Consider the following 23,452-nt stretch of genomic DNA (forward strand, 5'->3'; position numbering starts at 1 on the left):
GAGGGCAGTCTCTAAATAATCGAGTCTGGACCAGACAATCCAGTGATTGACATCATGAGCATTGTTCCACGCAATTGGTAACGATGGCATGCATCAACCAAGTCATCGAGCCTGACCACCCGATCCCGTTAGTCGCCTTTTACAGCAAGCATGGGTTTCTGAAGATCTATTCTACTCCAGCCGGATCTTCACGGGTTTCAATTTGTACTGAATCTCCATGCTTCAAACTTTTGATGCAACATTAAAACCATGATCATTTATTTAGAAAATCTATGCCGCACTGAGAAAAACATTAAGCTTAGTGGCTCAGTAGATTTATAGCAAACCAAAATATTTTTGGCACTTAATTCATATCAAGATTGCCATTAGTATTTAAACTAAAAGTTTCTTTTTCTGCATAGGGTCAATATTTTTTTCAGTTTACTTCTGTTGTCTGTTCAATTTCTGTCAACACGCCATCATTAGTCAGGTTATGTCACATCCTATAATTTCTCCACATAATGCAGAACCCTTTTCCATCACACAATGAAAGCTAAAATTTGTGGTAACATAAATCCATTGTTCCTTTCAAGTAAGTGAAACAGGGGCCTTTTGATTGAAAATATTTCTTTAAAGTTTACTGGTTTTCAAGCCAAGCTGAGATTTGAGTTGATGCCACTGTGTTCTGAGTCACTGCCAAGTTTTCTAACATGCAAGGACAAAGGCAATGACGTCATGTTTTTAGCTCTGACGTCAGCATCTTCAGGCCGTCTGTGAACGATTTAGAGTAAGATTTGCTCTTGGAGGTTTCAACCGGACTGGTTTCCTTCTGTGTGTGGTGCAACGAGTTCTTGGTACCAGTTTTAATAAGCTCCTCGCATCGATGTATCTTTACCTACACATTTATACAGTATCCATACCGCGAGTAGCATGCAAAGTAATGGAGCTTTTTGTGAACCGCATGGAAAACTAGTTCCACGCTATTGTTGCGTCCCAAACGGGGCCAAGCTTTCGCCCCGTGTCAAGCGGCCAGCGCAGTTGCCATCCAACGCGACCTTGAACTTTCTTGAACCATAAAATGGCGGCCAGGAAGTGATTTTTAGAAATGTTATTGATGATATTTGCTGTCTTATAAGCGAAATATGATGTGGCATGGGATACGTTATCAGCCCGTGGATACATAAGGTAGTATCTTCACTATTAATACTTTTAAAAGATATTTTGAATGTATAAATTAACTTGTAGACACGGATCTAGCAAGAATTGCATTCGAGTGCACCAACAGGCACCATGCTTATTGTTGTCAATCCTCTCTCCTCTCAGGAAATAATGGAGCAATGGTTGTTGATGTATTATGACCGCTGATTGTGAATGAACTGCATTATTTTATCCGTAGAGTCACCGTAAGTGTATCCAGCGTGAATTTGGATTGTTTTGACTTTTTCTCAGAAAATACACAGGGAAGCTGAAACTCGGATGATCGCTCTAATATTGCCAGCCAAAAGTCACGCATGCTATTTTTAGCCATTACCCGTGTGTTATTTGTTCAGATAATTTGAATATATAGAAGTGGCCATTGACTATAGTTTGGAAAAAAAACAGGCTTTAACAGTAACCATGGTAACTTTGCATATAACATATATATGATCTATTTTCATGTCTCTGCTTTGCCTCAGTGATATCTTATGATCTTTAAAAATGTTCTTTTAAAAATAACTGAACACAGCAAGCAGTTACATTGATATAATATGTAAAAAGACATTGTGATTGAGAGCTGTTCCTGCTTGTAGAATAGTCAAGACATAAAAAATGGTAAACAATACCCTGGAGTACACTTTGATCTAGCTAGTACCATTCCTTTTCTTTTCAGTCAAGCACCAGTCCAGCAGAGCTTATTCTGGAATGACACGCTGATGATGAATCTCTTATTAGTTACGTTTTCGCTGGCAATGTCGATTGCTTGTGAGGCATTCTGCCCAGGCTTCTTCCTACTTGTTATTGCTGTTGAGTTGTATGGGCCATCCATAGCAATATTTATCTCCCATTCGTTGCTCATATGATTAACTTCCTTCACTAATTCTACTTTTTCAGCCATATCCTGTGTAAAGTTCAGTTAGTGGACTTCAAAGAATGCAGTCACAGAGCTGTGTTACATGCTTCAGCCATCTTTTCATTGTTGCATACCCTCCAAGTCATCTTTGCTTGACTCTCGTTTCAGGTCTTGCTTGTGCTGGCCGCAGTAGGACACAACAGCCACAGAGAGGTAGAGATGCTGTCACAGCCTGTTGTCGACAGCCCAGTGCCATCCAACCTCGACTTGGTAACCAGTGAGAAGTCTTCAGCACTCATCCTAGTGACAGTCATGTGTATCTTGGGTGGAGAGGCACTTTCTGACTTTTCAGATTGAAAGGTGAGACCTTTGTTCCAGGCAGTGTGGCCCTTGCGGAATTGTGACTTGATTCTCTTGCGACTGACTTTCATCATGATTGTTTTATTAGAAACTCTCAAGATCTACACATCTTGTGCCAGCAGTCCAAATTGCAGTTGAGCTGTTCACACAGTCTGACACTTTTGGGTGTATTGCTGAGAGTGGTCACAGCTGGTGGCTTCGCTGCACTTGATTGGCTGTACACAGCAGGGGCGGTCGGGTCGCCCGGTAGTTAAAGCGTTGCTCGTCGCGCCGAAGACCAGGGTTCGATTCCCGACATGGGTACAATGTGTGAAGCCCATTTCTGGTGTCCCCCTCCTTGACATTGCTGGAATATTGCTCAAAGCGGCGTAAAACCATACTCACTCACTTACTCACTAACTGTGCATAGCTACCTGCCCAACTCATCAGTTTAATGAGTAAACTCAAGGCTTTTATAGGAATGAACATTTAATACCTTCAATTTTCATTTTTCTTGAAAAATGTGGACTTTAATTCAATTATTTTGATAAAAACATGCATGTATGTATTTAAAATAGGCAAATGAAATACAGAAGTGGTTTACTGGACTAACATTGGTTCTTTGCTAGATGGTGGATCCAGGCTGATAATTTTGCGGTTTTAGTGGCAAGTGGCGGGTCGGTCAACAGAACAGCCTATGACCGATATTAAGTATGGTGGGCTGTCATGTCACTGTAGATAACAAAGAAGGAAAGTAATTGTGGTTTGAGGCTTATGATCTCTCTCTCTCTCTCACACACACACACACACACACACACACACACACACACACACACACACACACCATCTCACCTCTCCTCACCCCATCCCACCATGTGTCCATACCACCACCCCACCCATCCCACCCCACCCCACTATGTGGCCATACCAGCACCCCACCCCACCATGTGGCCATACCACCACCCCACCCCACTATGTAGCCATACCACCACCCAACCCCACTATGTAGCCATATCACCCCACCCCACTGCACCATGTAGTCATATCACATATATGTCCCCAGCAACCGATTCTTGTCGTAAGAGGCAACGAAATGGATCTGGTGGTCAGGCTTAGTGACTTGGTTGATTGCATGTCCTTGAATCTCCTTTAAGTTTATCGATGCTCATGGTGTTGACCACTTGATTGCCTGATCCAGACTCAATTATTTACAGACACCGTCATAATTATAGCTGGAACAGTGCTGCGACAACACCCATACTAACCTGAAATAGCCATAAAAAGATAACTTTAGGTATATGTCTACAAGAACATACACCCTCAAATGTATTAAATATTTACTTTTCTTTATAGATAAATTTGTATATCATTTGTGAGTCTTATGTCACTATAGATCTGATAGATTGTACTATCTTTGTGTCTTAATCTAGTCATCAAGTATGTTGAAAGTTCTTGTATTCAGGACATGTTGTATTATATCCTGACACCCTGAGGGGATTTGGGGTTACAACTGACCAACTCAGTGGCCAGGTTGATAGACTGTCGTAACCACAAAGCGTGGGCCGTTACTCGTAATATCAATCACTAGATTGTCTGGTCCAGATGTGATTATTTACAGACTATTGGAATATTGCTGAGTGTGTCGTTGTACCCACAAAGCGTGGGCCGTTACTCGTAATATCAATCACTAGATTGTCTGGTCCAGATGCGATTTATTTACAGACTATTAGAATATTGCTGAGTGTGGCCTGTCGTCGTTACTCGTAATATCAATCACTGGATTGTCTGGTCCAGATGTGATTATTTACAGACTGTTGGAATATTGCTGAGTGTGGCCTGTCGTTGTTTCTCATAATATCAATCACTAGATTGTCTGGTCCAGATGCGATTATTTACAGACTATTGGAATATTGCTGAGTGTGGCCTGTCGTTGTTTCTCATAATATCAATCACTAGATTGTCTGGTCCAGATGCGATTATTTACAGACTTTTGGAATATTGCTGAGTGTGGCCTCTTGTCGTTACTCGTAATATCAATCACTAGATTGTCTGGTCCAGATGCGATTTATTTACAGACTATTGGAATATTGCTGAGTGTGGCCTGTCGTCGTTACTCGTAATATCAATCACTGGATTGTCTGGTCCAGATGTGATTATTTACAGACTGTTGGAATATTGCTGAGTGTGGCCTGTCGTTGTTTCTCATAATATCAATCACTAGATTGTCTGGTCCAGATGCGATTATTTACAGACTTTTGGAATATTGCTGAGTGTGGCCTCTTGTCGTTACTCGTAATATCAATCACTAGATTGTCTGGTCCAGATGCGATTATTTACAGACTTTTGGAATATTGCTGAGTGTGGCCTCTTGTCGTTACTCGTAATATCAATCACTAGATTGTCTGGTCCAGATGCGATTTATTTACAGACTATTGGAATATTGCTGAGTGTGGCCTGTCGTCGTTATTGGTAATATCAATCACTGGATTGTCTGGTCCAGATGCGATTTATTTACAGACTATTGGAATATTGCTGAGTGTGGCCTGTCGTCGTTACTCATAATATCAATCACTAGATTGTCTGGTCCAGATGCGATTATTTACAGACTTTTGGAATATTGCTGAGTGTGGCCTCTTGTCGTTACTCGTAATATCAATCACTAGATTGTCTGGTCCAGATGCGATTTATTTACAGACTATTGGAATATTGCTGAGTGTGGCCTGTCGTTGTTTCTCATAATATCAATCACTAGATTGTCTGGTCCAGATGCGATTATTTACAGACTTTTGGAATATTGCTGAGTGTGGCCTGTCGTCGTTATTTGTAATATCATTCACTAGATTGTCTGGTCCAGATGCGATTATTTACAGACTATTGGAATAACGCTGAGTGTGTCCTGTTGTCGTTACTCATAATATCAATCACTAGATTGTCTGGTCCAGATGCGATTAATATAGACTATGTATATTGACCTGATACATCATAGGATGGGTAGATTCAGATTACTGGGTGTCTTAAGGGTGTTTTGTGTTGTTTCTGGTTAAAGTCCTCCTCTTGAGATGGGTCAAGTGGTCAAATAGACTATGTATACTGACCAGATACATCATTGCATGGGTAGATTTAGATTACAGGGTGTCTTAAGGGTGTTTTGTGTTGTTTCTGGTTAAAGTCCTCCTCTTGAGATGGGTCAAGTGGTCAAATAGACTATGTATACTGACCAGATACATCATAGCATGGGTAGATTTAGATTTCAGGGTGTCTTCAGGGTGTTTTGTGTTGTTTCTGGTTAAAGTCCTCCTCTTGAGATGGGTCAAGTTGTCAAATAGACTGTGTATACTGACCAGATACATCATAGCATGGGTAGATTTAGATTACAGGGTGTCTCCAGGGTGTCTTAAGGGTGTTTTGTGTTGTTTCTGGTTAAAGTCCTCCTCTTGAGATGGGTCAAGTGGTCAAATAGACTATGTATACTGACCAGATACATCATTGCATGGGTAGATTTAGATTACAGGGTGTCTTAAGGGTGTTTTGTGTTGTTTCTGGTTAAAGTCCTCCTCTTGAGATGGGTCAAGTGGTCAAATAGACTATGTATACTGACCAGATACATCATAGCATGGGTAGATTTAGATTTCAGGGTGTCTTCAGGGTGTTTTGTGTTGTTTCTGGTTAAAGTCCTCCTCTTGAGATGGGTCAAGTTGTCAAATAGACTGTGTATACTGACCAGATACATCATAGCATGGGTAGATTTAGATTACAGGGTGTCTCCAGGGTGTCTTAAGGGTGTTTTGTGTTGTTTCTGGTTAAAGTCCTCCTCTTGAGATGGGTCAAGTGGTCAAATAGACTATGTATACTGACCAGATACATCATAGCATGGGTAGATTTAGATAACAGGGTGTCTCCAGGGTGTTTTGTGTTGTTTCTGGTTAAAGTCCTCCTCTTGAGATGGGTCAAGTGGTCAAATAGACTATGTATACTGACCAGATACATCATGGCATGGGTAGATTTAGATAACAGGGTGTCTTAAGGGTGTTTTGTGTTGTTTCTGGTTAAAGTCCTCCTCTTGAGATGGGTCAAGTGGTCAAATAGACTATGTAAACTGACCAGATACATCATAGCATGGGTAGATTTAGATTACAGGGTGTCTCCAGGGTGTCTTAAGGGTGTTTTGTGTTGTTTCTGGTTAAAGTCCTCCTCTTGAGATGGATCAAGTGGTCAAATAGACTGTGTATACTGACCAGATACATCATAGCATGGGTAGATTTAGATTACAGGGTGTCTCCAGGGTGTTTTGTGTTGTTTCTGGTTAAAGTCCTCCTCTTGAGATGGGTCAAGTGGTCAAATAGACTATGTATACTGACCAGATACATCATAGCATGGGTAGATTTAGATTACAGGGTGTCTTAAGGGTGTTTTGTGTTGTTTCTGGTTAAAGTCCTCCTCTTGAGATGGGTCAAGTGGTCAAATAGACTATGTATACTGACCAGATACATCATAGCATGGGTAGATTCAGATTACTGGGTGTCTTAAGGGTGTTTTGTGTTGTTTCTGGTTAAAGTCCTCCTCTTGAGATGGGTCAAGTGGTCAAATAGACTGTGTATACTGACAAGATACATCATGGCATGGGTAAATTTAGATTACAGGGTGTCTTAAGGGTGTTTTGTGTTGTTTCTGGTTAAAGTCCTCCTCTTAAGATAGGTCAAGTGGTCAAATAGACTGTGTATACTGACCAGATACATCATAGCATGGGTAGATTTAGATTACAGGGTGTCTTAAGGGTGTTTTGTGTTTTTTCTGGTTAAAGTCCTCCTCTTGAGATGGGTCAAGTGGTCAAATAGACTGTGTATACTGACCAGATACATCGCGGCATGGGTAGATTTAGATTACAGGGTGTCTTAAGGGTGTTTTGTGTTGTTTCTGGTTAAAGTCCTCCTCTTGAGATGGGTCAAGTGGTCAAATAGACTGTGTATACTGACCAGATACATCATAGCATGGGTAGATTTAGATTACAGGGTGTCTTAAGGGTGTTTTGTGTTGTTTCTGGTTAAAGTCCTCCTCTTGAGATGGGTCAAGTGGTCAAATAGACATTGTATACTGACCAGATACATCATAGCATGGGTAGATTTAGATTACAGGGTGTCTTAAGGGTGTTTTGTGTTGTTTCTGGTTAAAGTCCTCCTCTTGAGATGGGTCAAGTGGTCAAATAGACATTGTATACTGACCAGATACATCATGGCATGGGTAGATTTAGATTACAGGGTGTCTCCAGGGTGTCTTAAGGGTGTTTTGTGTTGTTTCTGGTTAAAGTCCTCCTCTTGAGATGGGTCAAGTGGTCAAATAGACATTGTATACTGACCAGATACATCATAGCATGGGTAGATTTAGATTACAGGGTGTCTTAAGGGTGTTTTGTGTTGTTTCTGGTTAAAGTCCTCCTCTTGAGATGGGTCAAGTGGTCAAATAGACATTGTATACTGACCAGATACATCATGGCATGGGTAGATTTAGATTACAGGGTGTCTCCAGGGTGTCTTAAGGGTGTTTTGTGTTGTTTCTGGTTAAAGTCCTCCTCTTGAGATGGGTCAAGTGGTCAAATAGACATTGTATACTGACCAGATATATCATAGCATGGGTAGATTTAAATTACAGGGTGTATGAAGGGTGTCTTAAGGGTGTTTTGTGTTGTTTCTGGTTAAAGTCCTCCTCTTGAGATGGGTCAAGTTGTCAAATAGACTATGTGTACTGACCAGATACATCATAGCATGGGTAGATTTAGATTACAGGGTGTCTTCAGGGTGTTTTGTGTTGTTTCTGGTTAAAGTCCTCCTCTTGAGATGGGTCAAGTGGTCAAATAGACTGTGTATACTGACCAGATATATCATAGCATGGGTAGATTTAGATTACAGGGTGTCTTAAGGGTGTTTTGTGTTGTTTCTGGTTAAAGTCATCCTCTTGAGATGGGTCAAGTGGTCAAATAGACTATGTATACTGACCAGCATGACCAGATATATCATAGCATGGGTATATTTAGATTACAGGGTGTCTTAAGGGTGTTTTGTGTTGTTTCTGGTTAAAGTCCTCCTCTTGAGATGGGTCAAGTGGTCAAATAGACTGTGTATACTGACCAGATACATCATAGCATGGGTAGATTTAGATTACAGGGTGTCTTGGGGTGTTTTGTGTTGTTTCTGGTTAAAGTCCTCCTCTTGAGATGGGTCAAGTGGTCAAATAGACTGTGTATTTTGACCAGATACATCATAGCATGGGTAGATTTAGATTACAGGGTGTTTGATGTAGCTTCAGGTTAAAACATTGTCTGGACATGGGTCAACTGGTCATATAGACTGTGTATACTGACCAGATACATCATAGCATGGGTAGATTCAGATTACAGGGTGTCTTACAGGGTGTTGATGTAGCTTCAGGTTAAAACATTGTCTGGACATGGGTCAAGTGGTCATATAGACTTGTACAGTGACAGGTAATTGTGGTTTGTGTATGAGCTCTGTGAATTAGGTAACGAAAGTTTTGTTCCCTGGCTGATTTATGAAATCTATCCTTGATGACTTGATTGGTGCTCATACCATCAATCACAGGTTGGCCAGGCCCAGAGTTGGTTACTGACTGGCTGTTGAGATGGAATATAAATGACATGCACTTAGATTTTGTCAGATGCTGATAATTGATTATTTTTGAAACCGCGCTAGGTTGAATTTGGAACAGAACGCGCAGCGCCTGGTTTCAAATGTTAAATTTAGCGCGGTTAAATCTACAGGTAACCTAGCTCTACATTGAAAACACAGTATATTTATCTCCATTCTACCATGACTAAATAAAACGCAAACTCTTTGGCATGAGCAAATATACTGAGTGAAGCAGCATGGGTTGAGTCCAGTGTTTTGAGTGGGTTATCGATCTGAGATAAAAAGTCACCGAACAAAATATGGTGCTGTATATACTCAAGCAGTTTGTTTACACTGTAAAACTTCACTCGAACATATGACAGGCATTGAAAGCATATAAGCATGGCAACTTGGTAGGCTAACATGAGGTGGGCATCCCTAAAGAAAACAAATCATATATAGAAAAGTGCCAAAATTCCAAGCTCTCTATTGTCTCCAAAACATAAATACATTTCCTTTGTAGATTTCTAACATGTTTTCTGCACGAAATGTATTGCCGCACATCCTTTGAATATTGTAGTAACCGCATCTGTGCATTTTGTAACCTGTAATTGTAGATATAATAATTTAAATATGCCTTCCGACAATGACTGAAAATAATACTATTCTATAAATATTAGCTTCCGAGGTGATGCGGCCGTCAAACCAGCTGTTTCAATCAGGGGGGGTGTATTGTAATTTAATAGCCTCTGATTGACCAATCAGAATCAAGTAAATTCCAAATTCATGGTAGAATTCTTATTTATGACAGGTGATAACAGTTAAATGATAACATTAGTTAGCCCAGATGACAAATCTACTCAGATGACAAATCCGCCCAGATGACAAATCCACACAGATGACAAAACTACTCAGAGGACAGATTCACCCAAGGGTCCAGTACCACCTGACATCCACCAGTTTCTACCAGGTTTATGAGTGGCGTTGCTCCAGACAACTGGTTGATATGTCTGTGAGTACGAAGTATGCTGCCTCAAAGTCATCGCAGGTCTGCGGGTTTGTTCCAATAACTCATAAAGATGGAGATGTCATGTAGCTGGAATATCTGCGACTGTGACAAACAAACAACAGTATCTGAACTGTAATTCGCAACATTGGTAGAAGAGTAAGCTCCCTTTGGTCTGTTGTGATGAGGAGGATATTTGAAATTATTGTCTTGACCCTGACCATTATTTTGTATTTGTTGGATCACAGATTGTCAAAGTCAGACGTCTGAGTTGGGAACAGCCTGGATCAGCTGCACATTGGAGGCCCGCCCCATCGCCCAGACATTAAACCTTTCGGTGGACTGTTTATACCGGAAGAACAAGATTGTGTCTTCGGAGTGGTCCCTACATCCCCAAGTCTCCTAGTGGATAATGATGAGTTTGGACACATGGCAGTAACTATTTCCATGGTAACATTGTTTTTTGCTACATCTCTGCCAGGAGAATAACTTCAGACTTGATACGATTGAGGGATGCCAATCCGTTTTAGCATCATTCCTCCAACATGATGGACTCTCCATCGGCACCCATCCAGTCAAAAATGGCCTCATGAAGTAATTTCAACTGAAGTATATAAAAATGCCCCTCACATTTTCCAAAGTGGAATCTGCTTAAGGTCCTGTGTGCTTGTATAGAGGCACCCTATGAGCCTACAGGCGTCTGCAGGCGTCGAAGAAGACTCCCTAGTTTGCTTGCCATGGCAACAGTGACTTGAGTGTCTGAGCTTCATAACTCACTCACTCACTCACTCACTCACTCACTCACTCACTCACTCACTCACTAACTCACTGTTGTTTAGTGATGTGAGGGGAATGGGAGGTTTAACATTACATTCAAGATTATTTCACTTATATAGCAATGTGCATGGATGTGTGTGTGTGTGAGTATGTGTGTGGCTACTTGTACTAATCTGGTGTCCCACTGAGATACCATTTCGCGCTGTTACATGAACTCGCAACTCACACACAGTATACTGACTCTAAGAGGACCAGCTCTTGGTTTAGCCCCTTATTGCCTTGCGCCAGGCAGGGTAACAACAAGTATCATTCTTCAATGTCCTTGGTATGACACAGCTTCATATCAAACCTCCGGCCTTTTGCCCTTCGGGCAGACGCTCTATCCTGGTCCCATTATGATAGATATTCTTTTCGTTTCAGTTGTTTTATTCAGATGATGACTTTCAACAAATGGTGACATCAATAAATGACAATGCTAACATCAAACAGCCCCAAGATCCTGACCACAACAAAGGTGACTGGCACGATGTTACTGTGGAAGAAATGAAGGCTTTTGATGGTGTCTTGATGTACATGGATGTTGCCAGGCTTGACCAGTTATAGCTGGTTACAGTGTCCAGGAACTGAAGTATTTTCTAGATCCAGATTTGTGCAGATAAGTAGGTCCTCACCTGTCAATGATGACACACCTGTGCCAGGTGACAAATTGTAATAAATCAGATACATTCTTGACAGTATGAGAGCAGCATTTAGAGTCATTACAACCTCCACAAGCAAGTGTCAGTGGACAAGGCGATGGTTCCTTGGGCCTTGCTGGGCAGGTAGTTGTCAAATTGTGTGAAAACATAAGGAACAAGGGTCATTTCATCTACACAGACAACGTTATACCAGTGCTACCTTTGGTGACTTTCTGTTGCATTTAGAGTCATTACAACCTCCACAAGCAAGTGTCAGTGGACAAGGCGATGGTTCCTTGGGCCTTGCTGGGCAGGTAGTTGTCAAATTGTGTGAAAACATAAGGAACAAGGGTCATGTCATCTACACAGACAACGTTTATACCAGTGCTACCTTTGGTGACTTTCTGTTGCAGAAGGACACGAATGGCGGGCTACCCCGCTGTTGATCTCCCTTCAGGTTGAGACACAAATCACCTGCAGAGAGGGACCATCGACTGGTGAGCTTGTGGGGACTTTGTTGCTGCCATGTGGAAGGATAACAAGGTTGTCTTCGACCTTAGCACAGCACACTCTCCTGAGGAAGACAGTTTGACGGCCAAGAGGAGGAAGAAGGACGGCAGACGTAAGATCCTTCCCAGCATTCCATGTGTACAGGATTATGGCAAGTCTATGGGAGGGACAGATAGACTCAACCAAACTAAACACCAAAATAAGACAAAAAACACTATGAAATGGTATTGACATATTGAGGGAACTTGCCATATATAATGCTTATCTCATTGTTAGTTTTTTGTTTAACACTTCACTCAGCCATATTCCAGCCATATGGCGGCAGTCTGTAAATAATCGAGTCTGGACCAGACAATCCAGTGATTAACATCATGGATGGTTGCGGTCACTGGCCTGTGCCTTCAGGGAGCTATGACACCCGGTGTCTGGTTTGTGAAAAGATACACAAGGTATTTTCAGTCCAGCATCCAGGTACAGAATATGCTGAAAATCCATTTAAGGGAGCCAGATCATCAACAATATGCTGGAAGTGCAGTGTCCCTCTGTGTGTGAATCCCTACAAATGATGCCTCGTCAACTACCACACCAGTGTGCAGTCTTGGCGCCGATATCTGTGATTAACCTCCTTCCAGTCTGGTCCTGTAGCGTAGCATCCAAGTAATACATTTAGTTGTTATTTGAGTCCCGGTGACAGCAGGCTCAGTTTTGAATGTGATACATCTTCTGTCCATGAAAATTTGCTATTTTATATACCATTGTTTATATATATATATATGTGCGTGTATGTATGTATGTATGTGTGTGTGTGTATGTGTGTGTGTGTGTGTATATGTATGTATATATTTATATGTATGCATGTGTGTTTGTTGATGCATGTCATCATATTCAATTGCATGGATCGATGCTCGTGATGTCAGTCACTGGATTATCTGGTTCAGACTAGATTAGTTTCAGATCACTGTCATATAGCTGGAATATTGCTGATTGTGGCATTAAACAAACAAACAATCCAAACAGTCTCCCTTTCTTTCAAGGATGGCATGATTTTTTATATATAGTTCTACTTAGAGTAACCTGATCTCAAATACAAAATCGTAGAACCAAACAAGTCATCAAAGTGTTTTTGTTTTTTTAAAAACATTCATGTTAAGTGAAGAATAATCAAAGGGAGATAATCCACACATTAAACACCTGTCAATCCACTTCCAACAGTCACCTAGTATTTGAAAACATATTAATTTGCATTGCCTGTGTATGATATTGGATAGTACACTGATTTATTTCAGCCCTCTGTCTTTTTTCCTCTCTTTTTTTTCTCTTGTCTCACTAACCAAGGTTAACGAGATGATATTTTTGGTGTGTTACAGCTGCAAAATATGAGCATTTATTATTCTAGGTTCAAATATAGCATTCATATTACTCAAAAGCATTCATATTTCAACTATTCAACAAGAAAAACTGTAAAAATCCTTTTTATTCAGGTGAAGAATACTGCCACATCCAAGGGAGATAATCCACTGTCACTGCACGTGCCAATCAAGCTTCTTCAGTAACCAATGCCTGGTGATCAATCCAAGGTGGATAATCCACTTTCAGGGCACCTGCCAATCAAGATTCATCAGTCACCTATGCCTCTAGGTTCTACTACCCCAAATCAGAACCAGTTGGGACAGTGCGGTTTTCGTAGCCTTCAGTGCAGATCACGAAATGTCTGCAGGCTGTGATTGGAGGATATTGTGTAAGATTTTTATGTCTTTTAAATGTACGACCCGTGAAGATCCGGGCTAGAATAGGTCTTCAGCAACCCATGCTTGCCGTAAAAGGCGACTATGCTTGTCGTAAAAGGTGACAAACGGGATCGGGTGGTCAGGCTCGCTGACTTGGTTGATACATGTCATCGATCCCAATTGTGTGGATCGATGCTCATGATGTCGATCACTGGATTGTCTGGTCCAGACTCGATTATTTTACAGACCGTCGTCATATAGCTGGACTATTGCTGAGTGCGGTGTAAAACAACAAACAAACAAACAAAATTAAAAAATTTAAATGTACATCCATCCAGTTATTAAAAGTGACCATGTTTTTTCTATATTTAGTAATGTCTTTCTTAACATGATGACTTACGCTGAATGTGACCACAGCTATTTTCAAGTAGGTGACATTTGGTGCGAAACTTGGGGTAGTGTGCTTAGCTTCCGGTACTCGGAAAAGGAGCTGGGTAAGCTAGTCATTTGTTTGTTTTTATTACTGCTCTAAGGCCAATCTGTGCACACACATACAGGTAATAGCTGTTGAATACTTATTTAATTTTTTTTTTAAATATAAAGTTACTGTAGAAGTTTGTGGGACAACATTTGGTTGTGTGTAACCTGTAGGGTGAGTGCACGTTTCAGTTATTCATACTTTATAGGCTTTCCTGTTTATATGTCACCATGGATACACATTGGCATGAATGAGGAGGCAAATTTAAAATAATGACATTGAAGTTGGGGACATTTTGGGTTGATTTTGGATGGCCTGGAAATGAATGTTGCTCCGTATTGTGGTCGAACTCATCACAAGCATACCATTATTTCTTTCTGTTAGGTGCTTTTGTGTGAATAAATGATGCCATTTTTTTATTAAGTTTCTTAAAACAGACTTATTTTTCAATAATGTGACTTTCAAATAATTATTTTTTCCCCTCAAGAACTGACTCCTGGCTGTTATATCCAAAATGGTTTGACAGTTGATATTGTCTCAACACTGTTTTCAGGTTTTAGCATGCCTGATGTTGACTGGGGAGGTAGATGTGCACTCATGCAGAAGAAATAGAAGTTTTCACATCCAATTTGGCTTTTGGAGAAGCTGATCTGAAGTCTGGTCTTGGCAGTGTGTGATCGACAACCCTTGTTTTGCCTCGCTGCGCTCTATTACCTTGAAGAAGTTGTGGAACTTGCAGGTACATTAAGTACATTTAAGAACCCCAGTCCACTTGAGGCCCCTCTGTTGCTCACTATAAAGTGCCATAATAAGATCACCCTCATGCACTAGACATTTCTGACAGTGCTCCCTTAATGCCTCACTGTGCAGTTTTTCAGTTTGCAAACATGAAGTAAGGGCTATACACCAGCCCCAGAACCTGCTTAGATGAAAATAATATCCACTGGCTCTTTTGGAATGTAATATTATGGTTCTGAAATCATCTGTTAAGAATGTGATAGTGTTCGACAAAACTAAATTATCTCCCCTGTTAAGTAAAATGCATTGTATCTTTCCATCCCCTGTAAACCCATAAATTATTGGAGAGAAACACTTTTTAAGCTGGTATTGCATGACACTGTTGTGTAAATAAAAAGAATTTCATTTTTGTCAGGATAAGCTGTACATTTTCTAAATTATATGAAATTTCAACTTTGTTTCCTTGAAACTGCCAAATAACTGAAATTAGCAAGTTTAGCCACCTTGAAACATTAAACAGTAATTTTTTTTTATTTCCTGTGAGTATTTTAAAGTCTTAACTAAATATATCAATAGAGGTAAGTGTAATTTTCTTCCATGTTGTGGTTTCAAAGTGCTTTCTTCTACTTGAGGGTCCATTTCCATTTCTCGTCTTTAATAGGCGGTATGTTCACTGGTCAGTGTTTGAGATTGCGGGCAACAATGCACCCCTTTACTTCCTATTTTCTGGTAAAGTTCATTATACAGCCTTACATATATGATGACTTTAAAGCTGCTTAATGTGTCCCTTGCCAATTGCTGGCCTGAATTCCATGCTCTCTGTCCAACTTTGAGTAATTTTTCTGATTCCTTTCCATGTGTACTTATGCCACCAGCTTATATCATAGGTGATTATACTTTTGATTTTTGGAGTAAATGAAAGCACACACATTTGTGATAGCCCCTCCATAGATGATTTACCAATGCTGACAGTCATTTGAGTGTTTTATTATATAAACAATGCATGGTGTAAGTTCGAGCAATCTCAAACAATATCAATCGCATCATGTCATGAGTGTCAAAACCATATTCCATGAATGTAGCAGACTCCGCTATGTTCTGATGATGTCAGCAAAGGAACACAAACAAAAGTCCACTACTCAATTTTAAATATGTATTGTTACTGGTTTTGAGGTTTTAAGATTTGTTCATTTGTTTTTAGTTGAAAAAATATTTTAGGGTGATATGATCTATGCAGCCTCAATCATTTATGGAATTGACCCTTGACCCCCTTCTTTTATGAAATATGAATTAACTTCCATGGTCAGTGCATGAAGGTAGAAACTTCTTTAGTAATTCAGAGATACATTTAGTAAAACATTTATGAAGTGTACATCATTAAGCTCTCACAACTCTTTCGGTGCATCAAAACTATGTATTCTGGTGCCATATAGACATGCAGGGTAGGAACAAGTACTGAAGTTTAATCCAATTTCCATTTTTTTCTGAGAAGCTACATATATATACAATACATAAATCACACATTTGACAAGTGCAGATGTTTTCTGATTTGACTACAGGTCCTACTACACCAAATCAGAACGTTTTTGTAGGGAGCCTTCAGTGCAGATTGAGAGATATCTGCAGGCTGTGATTGGAGGATATTGTGTAAGATTTTTATGTCTTTTAAATGTACATCCATCCAGTTATCAAACGGACCATGTTTTTCTATATTTAGTACTGTTTTTTTCAACATGAAGACTTATGCTGGGTACGAGCTATTTTCAAGTAGGTGACATTTGGTGCGAAACTGAGGTAGTGTGTTCAGCTTCCTGTACTAGGAAAAGGAGCTGGCTAAGCTAGTCATTTTTTTGTTTATTTTGCTGCTCTAAGGCCAGTCTGTGCACACACGTGCAGGTAATAGCTGTTGAATACTTATTTATTTTTAAAAAAATGTAACGTTACTATAGAAGTCTATGTGAAAACATTTGGTTGTATGTAACCTCTAGTGACCAATCCAAGGGAGATAATCCACTTTCATCGCAAATGCCAATCAAGCTCCTTCAGTAACCTATGTCATCTTGTGATGATAAAACATTTAAATCCTGTTGTATGCTATACGATAATCTTCTAATTTATTTCAACCTTTTGTGTTATTTCTCATATTTTCCTTGGCTAACGAGTTTACCTGGCCCAGCGAGTATACTTCTACCATTACACCCCTGTTCCGTGGTTCCATTGAAAATATAACACAAAAAGGTAAAACAGCAGTCATATTACAGAAATCAAACATGTATTACTTGACAAATATTTTATTTTTTGTTTCAGGTGAAGCAATTCCACACCTCCATATCAGTTCTCACCTGTGCAACGCCTTGGCCATCTTCCGGAGGCAAGGGAAGTAACTGACTATAAAAGTCCAGTTTCCACCCTTGCCGAACTATGTTGGAATTTCGTGGCTGGATCATAGCCCAACCAGTGGCTATTACAAGTTATGTTCCTTCTGTGTCCCTCCAGCTGACCAATCAGTTTCCTCCTCCCTCTCATAGCACTTGCATTTGCTTCAAACAATATGGCTGCGCATAGTCAAGATGATCTGATCGATAATCAAGATCTATATTGTAATAAAATGGGTCTTGCCTCGTGAAGCGCATCAGATAATTGGAGTACCATGATTAGAAACATGAAAAGATTTGGAAAATATCTGTCAACATCCAGTTGACAGTACACATGCGTTGGAAATCCTGCAGTCGAACAAATTCTGCACTTTGAATCAATGTTGTTTACGAACCTAGTTTCTTATGCGATTTTGATTGGACTATGCAAAGACTTGTTAGTCTAGCCACAATGGAACTCCAGAATTCCAGCCTAGTTATACAAGGGTTGAAACGGCTTTTATAGTCAATTAACTCCCTTGTTTCGGGAAGATGACTTTCCTCCTGCTGCCCGAAGATCAGAAGACACTATTTATTTCCTGTTATCACATTTTCTGTTACAGTAAATATCCTTATAGCTTCCTATTCTGAAATGTTGTCTGTTTTTAACTGATCGTTTACCTGTAATTACCTTTAATTAAAGAATGGTAGAAATTAAGATATCTATTCATTAATTTTCAAATACTCCACAATCTTGGCATTGCAGTGATAAGTAGCTTGTTGGTATTGCCACAAACATAAATATACCAGAACTGTTTAAAGAAAGGAATAGTTTTCTTTAACAAGTCCCTGGGAACTTGGTGTACTGGCATTCAATGGCTGTGGGAACTTGATGTACCAAGGGAAATAACTCTGGTTGGCTTGTGTTGAAAGAGTTAGAGGTGTTTGCGCTGTTTCTGGTTAAAGGTTCTATTACACTATATCAGAATCAGCTGTGCCAGAGCCTTTCGTAGATGTAAATGTTGACCATTTGACATGTCATTACTTACTGGGATTTCTTGTATGTTTTAGCTGTAAGTACTTTATTATGGCTTTTGCTAATCTCATCATCTATTTTTCCTTTTGTAGTGACAGTGCACCCAAGCCCTAGTCGAAGTTGACTTTGCTGGACTCCCGCAGTTGATGAGATGAACAGCACTGTGGGCTCTTCCATGGAAGTTTCGAGCAAAGGTTGTATCACGAGGTAATGACCGAGCATTGCCTTGTTTGTTGCTTCACACTGTTGACTGTTGAGGTTGGTTTGGGTCTTCTCCATCAGGTTTAGGGCCGAGAAGAAAGTTGGTGTATTGTCTCAAATTTTGAAAGTTTTCTGACTTTGTCACCAATTTTGAAGTTTTTATCCAAATATTTACTGTACAATAACAAATTTTGCTTCTCCCCTTTGCAAACCATTGACTGCTTTCTGTTTTTTTGTGTGATTCCCCATATAACATTTTGCAATAGTATCAGAAGTCTAGGAGAGAGATTTCTTCAACCTTGGCAGGTCACCTGCATGACCTGAGTAAGCAGCTGAAAACTCACCTGCACATCTGGATGCACAGTCTACAGAAAATGTATTTGCCAAGTTTTGTTTATCTTGTTTGGTTCTAGGTATCCACAACAAATTTAGAATTTTTAATAAACTTTCTGTTGCTGGCCCGTTTTATGCCCTGTATGGGGAAAAGTTTGTCGGCAAACATCCATTTCACCTGCTTCATTAATTTCAGAGTGAGCTGCATTTTCAGCAACTGTTGTCAAATTCTTCCTCAATTTGGTCTTTCCTTAAGTCCCTGAAACACTGCAGTCAGCTGTTTTCATTTCCAATTCATTCTGACATGTGCACATCAGATGTGCAGTCTGGGTTGTTTACACAAGAAATATTGTCAACTAAACTGTGCTTTAAACAAAGTTTTGGTTTTGTGTTTAAAGCCAAAATTTGGTGGTCACCTGTCTCGATCTCAGTGGCCACATTGGTTACTTGAGTGGCTGGCTGAAACACAGTGGATTGTTGTACATGGCATCAGGTGACAAGCTTACATTATTTAAATTTATTCCCCTGTATTTATTTATTTCCCTTATTTCCACCCTCCATCTGCTTGTACAGTCTACAACCAACCAACCGACCAACCTTTGTGTTCTGAAATTTAGCTCTCTACATGCCTGGACCCGTGAAAATCTGGGGTAGAATAGGTCTTCAGCAACCCATACTTGCCATAAAAGGCGACTATGCTTGTCGTAAGAGGCGACTAACGGGATTGGGTGGTCAGGCCCGCTTACTTGGTTGATGCATGTCATCGATCCCAATTGCGTGGATCGATGCTCATGATATCAATCACTGGATTGTCTGGTCCAGACACGATTATTTACAGACCGCCGTCATATAGCTGGAATATTGCTGAGTGCGGCGTTAAACAACCAACCAACCAACCGACCAACCAACCAACCAACCAACCAACCTTTAAGGCCAGACTGTGCATACCTGGCTGTTGAATGCCCAGTTATTTTTTAGAAAGATTTAAATCTACAATAGAAGTCTATAGGAAAACATTTGGTTGTGTGTAACCGAAAGTCATTCCCTTGAGATGGGTCTAGAGGTCAAATTGACTGGGTATAGTGACCAGAAACACCATAGCATGGGTACACTTCGAATACAGTATGTCTTAAGGGTGTTTTGTGCTTTTTCTGTTTCAAGTTATTTTCTGGAAATGGTCAAGTGTTCAAATAGACTGTGGTCTTAGACCAGACTTACACGGATCCAGAGGGGGGTCCCCTCCCTTTTCAGAATGCTGCATCCGCGCTTGCCAGCTACATCATAATTATCAAGTGTAGATTGGGATTACAGGGTGTCTTAAGGGTGGTTTGTATTGTTTCTGGTTAAAGTCATTCTCTGGAGATGGGTCAAGTGGTCAACTAGACTGTAAAGTGACCAGATACATCACAGCATTGGTGGATTTAGATTACAGGGTGTCTTAAGGGTGGTTTGTATTGTTTCTGGTTAAAGTCATTCTCTGGAGATGGGTCAAGTGGTCAAATAGACTGTAAAGTGACCAGATACATCACAGCATTGGTGGATTTAGATTACAGGGTGTCTTAAGCATGTAAGTGGTGCAATAGACTTGTACAGTGAACAGATCCGTCATCAAAGCATGTGTAGATTTAGATTACAGGGTGTCAAAACGGTGGTTTATGCGTTTTCTGGTAAAAGTCACCTTCTGGAGATGAGTCAAACGGTCCAAAGAGACTGTATATTGGCCAAATGCATCATTGCATGTGTAGATTTCGATTACGAAGTGTTGTTTACATAGCTTCAGGTTAAACACATTTTTCTCGAAACACACACACACACACACACACACACACACACACACACACACTTGGTTGCTGATTCAGTCTGTGCCCAACACTTGAGTCAAGTAGCACTAACTTGGCTCAAGTGTCATGTTTGATACATTTTAGTGTTATCTTCTGGACTTTTATTGGCTGAGCCTACTAGACTGAACAGCACATTACTAGACTCGGGCTTGGGGCCAGTGGCTAAAGTTGCAGACTGTGCTCATCTTGCTCTTGATCTTCCTTCATGGTAACCAATAGTTCCAGGGTACTCTCTTTGTTACAAAGTTTTAGAATTTAATATTCTTTACTTGTGTAAATATTTAATTTTCTCGATTTCCATGGAAACAATTTTGACGTAGTCTCAAAAAGTCGGTGTCGTTCCTGGAGCATAACTTCAAAACTGTGAAAGACTTTTCATCCAAACCTGGAACATGCATTAACCAAGGGCTGAAGTGGTGCCTATTGCTATTTAGGAATTTTTCAAAATTTGATTTTCCCCTGTTTCCATGGAAACAAGTTAAACGTATCTGAAAAGGAGATTGGTGTCATTTCCGGGTACAACTAAAAACCTGTTCCACATTTTTCATCCAAACTTCGTACGTATATTAATCATGGGCAAGAGTGGTGCCTTTTGCAAAAATATTAATTTTTCCTCTTTCCATGGCAACAAGTTTAACTTTGACTCTGTTCATAGTGGTGTGTTTGTCTGGACCATAATTCTAAAACCTATGGGTACTCTTTCTTGAAACTGTGCCAAATGGTGCCATTTGCTATTTAGGGGCATTTAGAATTTTGTATTTTTTCCGTTTCCATAGCACCAAGTTTAACTTTGACTCTGTTCATAGTGGTGTGTTTGTCTGGACCATAATTCTAAAACCTATGGGTACTCTTTCTTGAAACTGTGCCAAATGGTGCCATTTGCTATTTAGGGCCATTTAGAATTTTGTATTTTTTCCGTTTCCGTAGCACCAAGTTTGACTTTGACTCTGTTCATAGTGGTGTGTACCTGACATAGAAATTCAAAGTTCCCAATCCAATTCCATGGTATTGTTTTGAGACAGATTAGATTTAATTTCTCTTTTCAAGTAGGATTTAACAATGATTAGTTCATTGCTGGGACATTGCTAGAACATCGCTAGGGCATTGCTGAGACATTGCTGGGACATTGCTGGGACATCACTGGAACATCGCTGGGATATTAATGGGATATTAATGGGACATTGGTGGGACATAGCTAGGACATTGCTGGGACATAGCTCGGACATTGCTGGGACATAGATGGGACATTGCTGGGACATCGCTGCGACATTGCTGGGACATCGCTGGAACATCGCTGGGATATTAATGGGACATAGCTGGGTCATTGCTGGACATCGCTGGGACATTGCTGGAACATCGCTGGGATATTTAATTGGACATCGCTGGGACATTGCTGGAACATCGCTGGGACATTGCTGGGACATTGCTGGAACATCGCTGGGATATTTAATGGGACATCGCTGGGACATTGCTGGGACATTGTTGGGACATCGCTGGGACATTGCTGGGACATACTTAGCATGGAGGGGATCATCTGGGGCTTTTAAATATGGCGTTGAAATCAACCCATAAATGGTCAAATTCATGGATTAATAAGAATAAATTTGTCCATTTAAAATTCAAATTCTGCCCTGTTTGTTTTTCTTGTTGACCTCAATACACAAAACACAAATGGCTCCATCATTAAGCAACCACCATTTGGTTTTTATACCACCGGCATATAATGCGGGGGGATATAGCGATCAGCCAGTCTGTCTGTCTCTCTGTCTGTCCGTCCGTAACCATTTCCTTTCTGGGGCAGAACTAAAAAACAATTCAGTGTATTTGATCGAAACTTGGCAAATCTATCAGTCACATACTGAAGTCATGCCTTTTGCTATTTAGGAACTTTAGAAAATTTTATTTTTTACGTTTACATGGCAACAAGTTGGACTTAGGTTCTGTAAGGGTGGTGTTCGTTTCCGGAGCGTAACTCAAAAACTATTAAATACTTTCTTACAAAATTTTGCATGTCTACCAGGCACAAACTGAAGTGGTGCCTTTTGCTATTTAGGAATTTTATAAAATTTATATTTTTTACGTTTCCATGGCAACAAGTTGGATTTAAGTTTTAATATAGGGTGGGCTCACTTATGGAGTATAACAAATATACTGTTGAATATTTCCTTGCCAAACATTTCATGTCTATATATAAAGCACATACTGAACTGGTGCCATGTGATATTAAGGAGTTTTAGAAATGTTTATTTTTAGAATTTCCATTGCAGCTATTTTGACATGGGCTAAGAGAAATGTTGGGTCAGTTACCTGGTTTGGGACCATAACATGTTAAAATGGGAGGGGGATATAGATGACTTCGGTGACTATACACTTGTTTAGTTATTGTTTCTTGTAATTTGTAATTTGGTTGCATAAAAAAACCCACAGAAACACACTTGTTTTACTTTCCATTTCATATGGATGCGACCATGGTGGATCTTTTGTGGGTAAACAATGTATGCTTCTTCAAGGGGGGGGGGGGGGGGGGGGAATATGCCATCTTTCTGATGACTCTTGTTACACATTTCAACCACTCCATATAATCAAGTAGATATCTCTTATTACATGTCAAGTCAACAGAGGTCGTTATGCCCCAATGGGTGGGATTGTTTCTCATGCTATCTGTCACTGGTTTGCCTGCTCCTGATTATATTATTTACAGGAAGTCATGGAATAGCTGGGATATTGAGCCCTCACAAACCACTTCACCCCCTCACTCACCCACCCACCCAGTCACTCCTTTACCC

General features: G+C 40.2%; 1 long non-coding RNA gene across 9 annotated transcripts; it reads left to right on the plus strand.

Annotated features, from left to right (window-relative positions):
• Positions 1–851: 851 nt before the first annotated feature.
• On the plus strand, positions 852–22,546 carry LOC124122680. 9 transcript variants are annotated; one of them, XR_007219095.1, is made up of 9 exons: positions 852–1,164; positions 2,198–2,389; positions 10,243–10,444; positions 11,192–12,070; positions 13,440–13,696; positions 14,717–14,902; positions 17,209–17,877; positions 18,384–19,318; positions 21,714–22,546. It is a non-coding gene; the product is annotated as an uncharacterized LOC124122680 (long non-coding RNA). The 9 variants fall into 9 exon arrangements; XR_007219099.1 differs by having other exon boundaries at positions 21,717–22,546; XR_006859185.2 differs by lacking the exon at positions 21,714–22,546 and adding an exon at positions 14,114–14,179 and having other exon boundaries at positions 854–1,164; positions 18,384–19,575.
• Positions 22,547–23,452: the final 906 nt, after the last annotated feature.

This window comes from Haliotis rufescens, unplaced genomic scaffold, assembly GCF_023055435.1.
Source record: "Haliotis rufescens isolate VD_foot unplaced genomic scaffold, xgHalRufe1.0.p SCAF_10, whole genome shotgun sequence".
In the NCBI taxonomy this organism is placed as follows: Eukaryota; Metazoa; Mollusca; class Gastropoda; order Lepetellida; family Haliotidae; genus Haliotis; species Haliotis rufescens.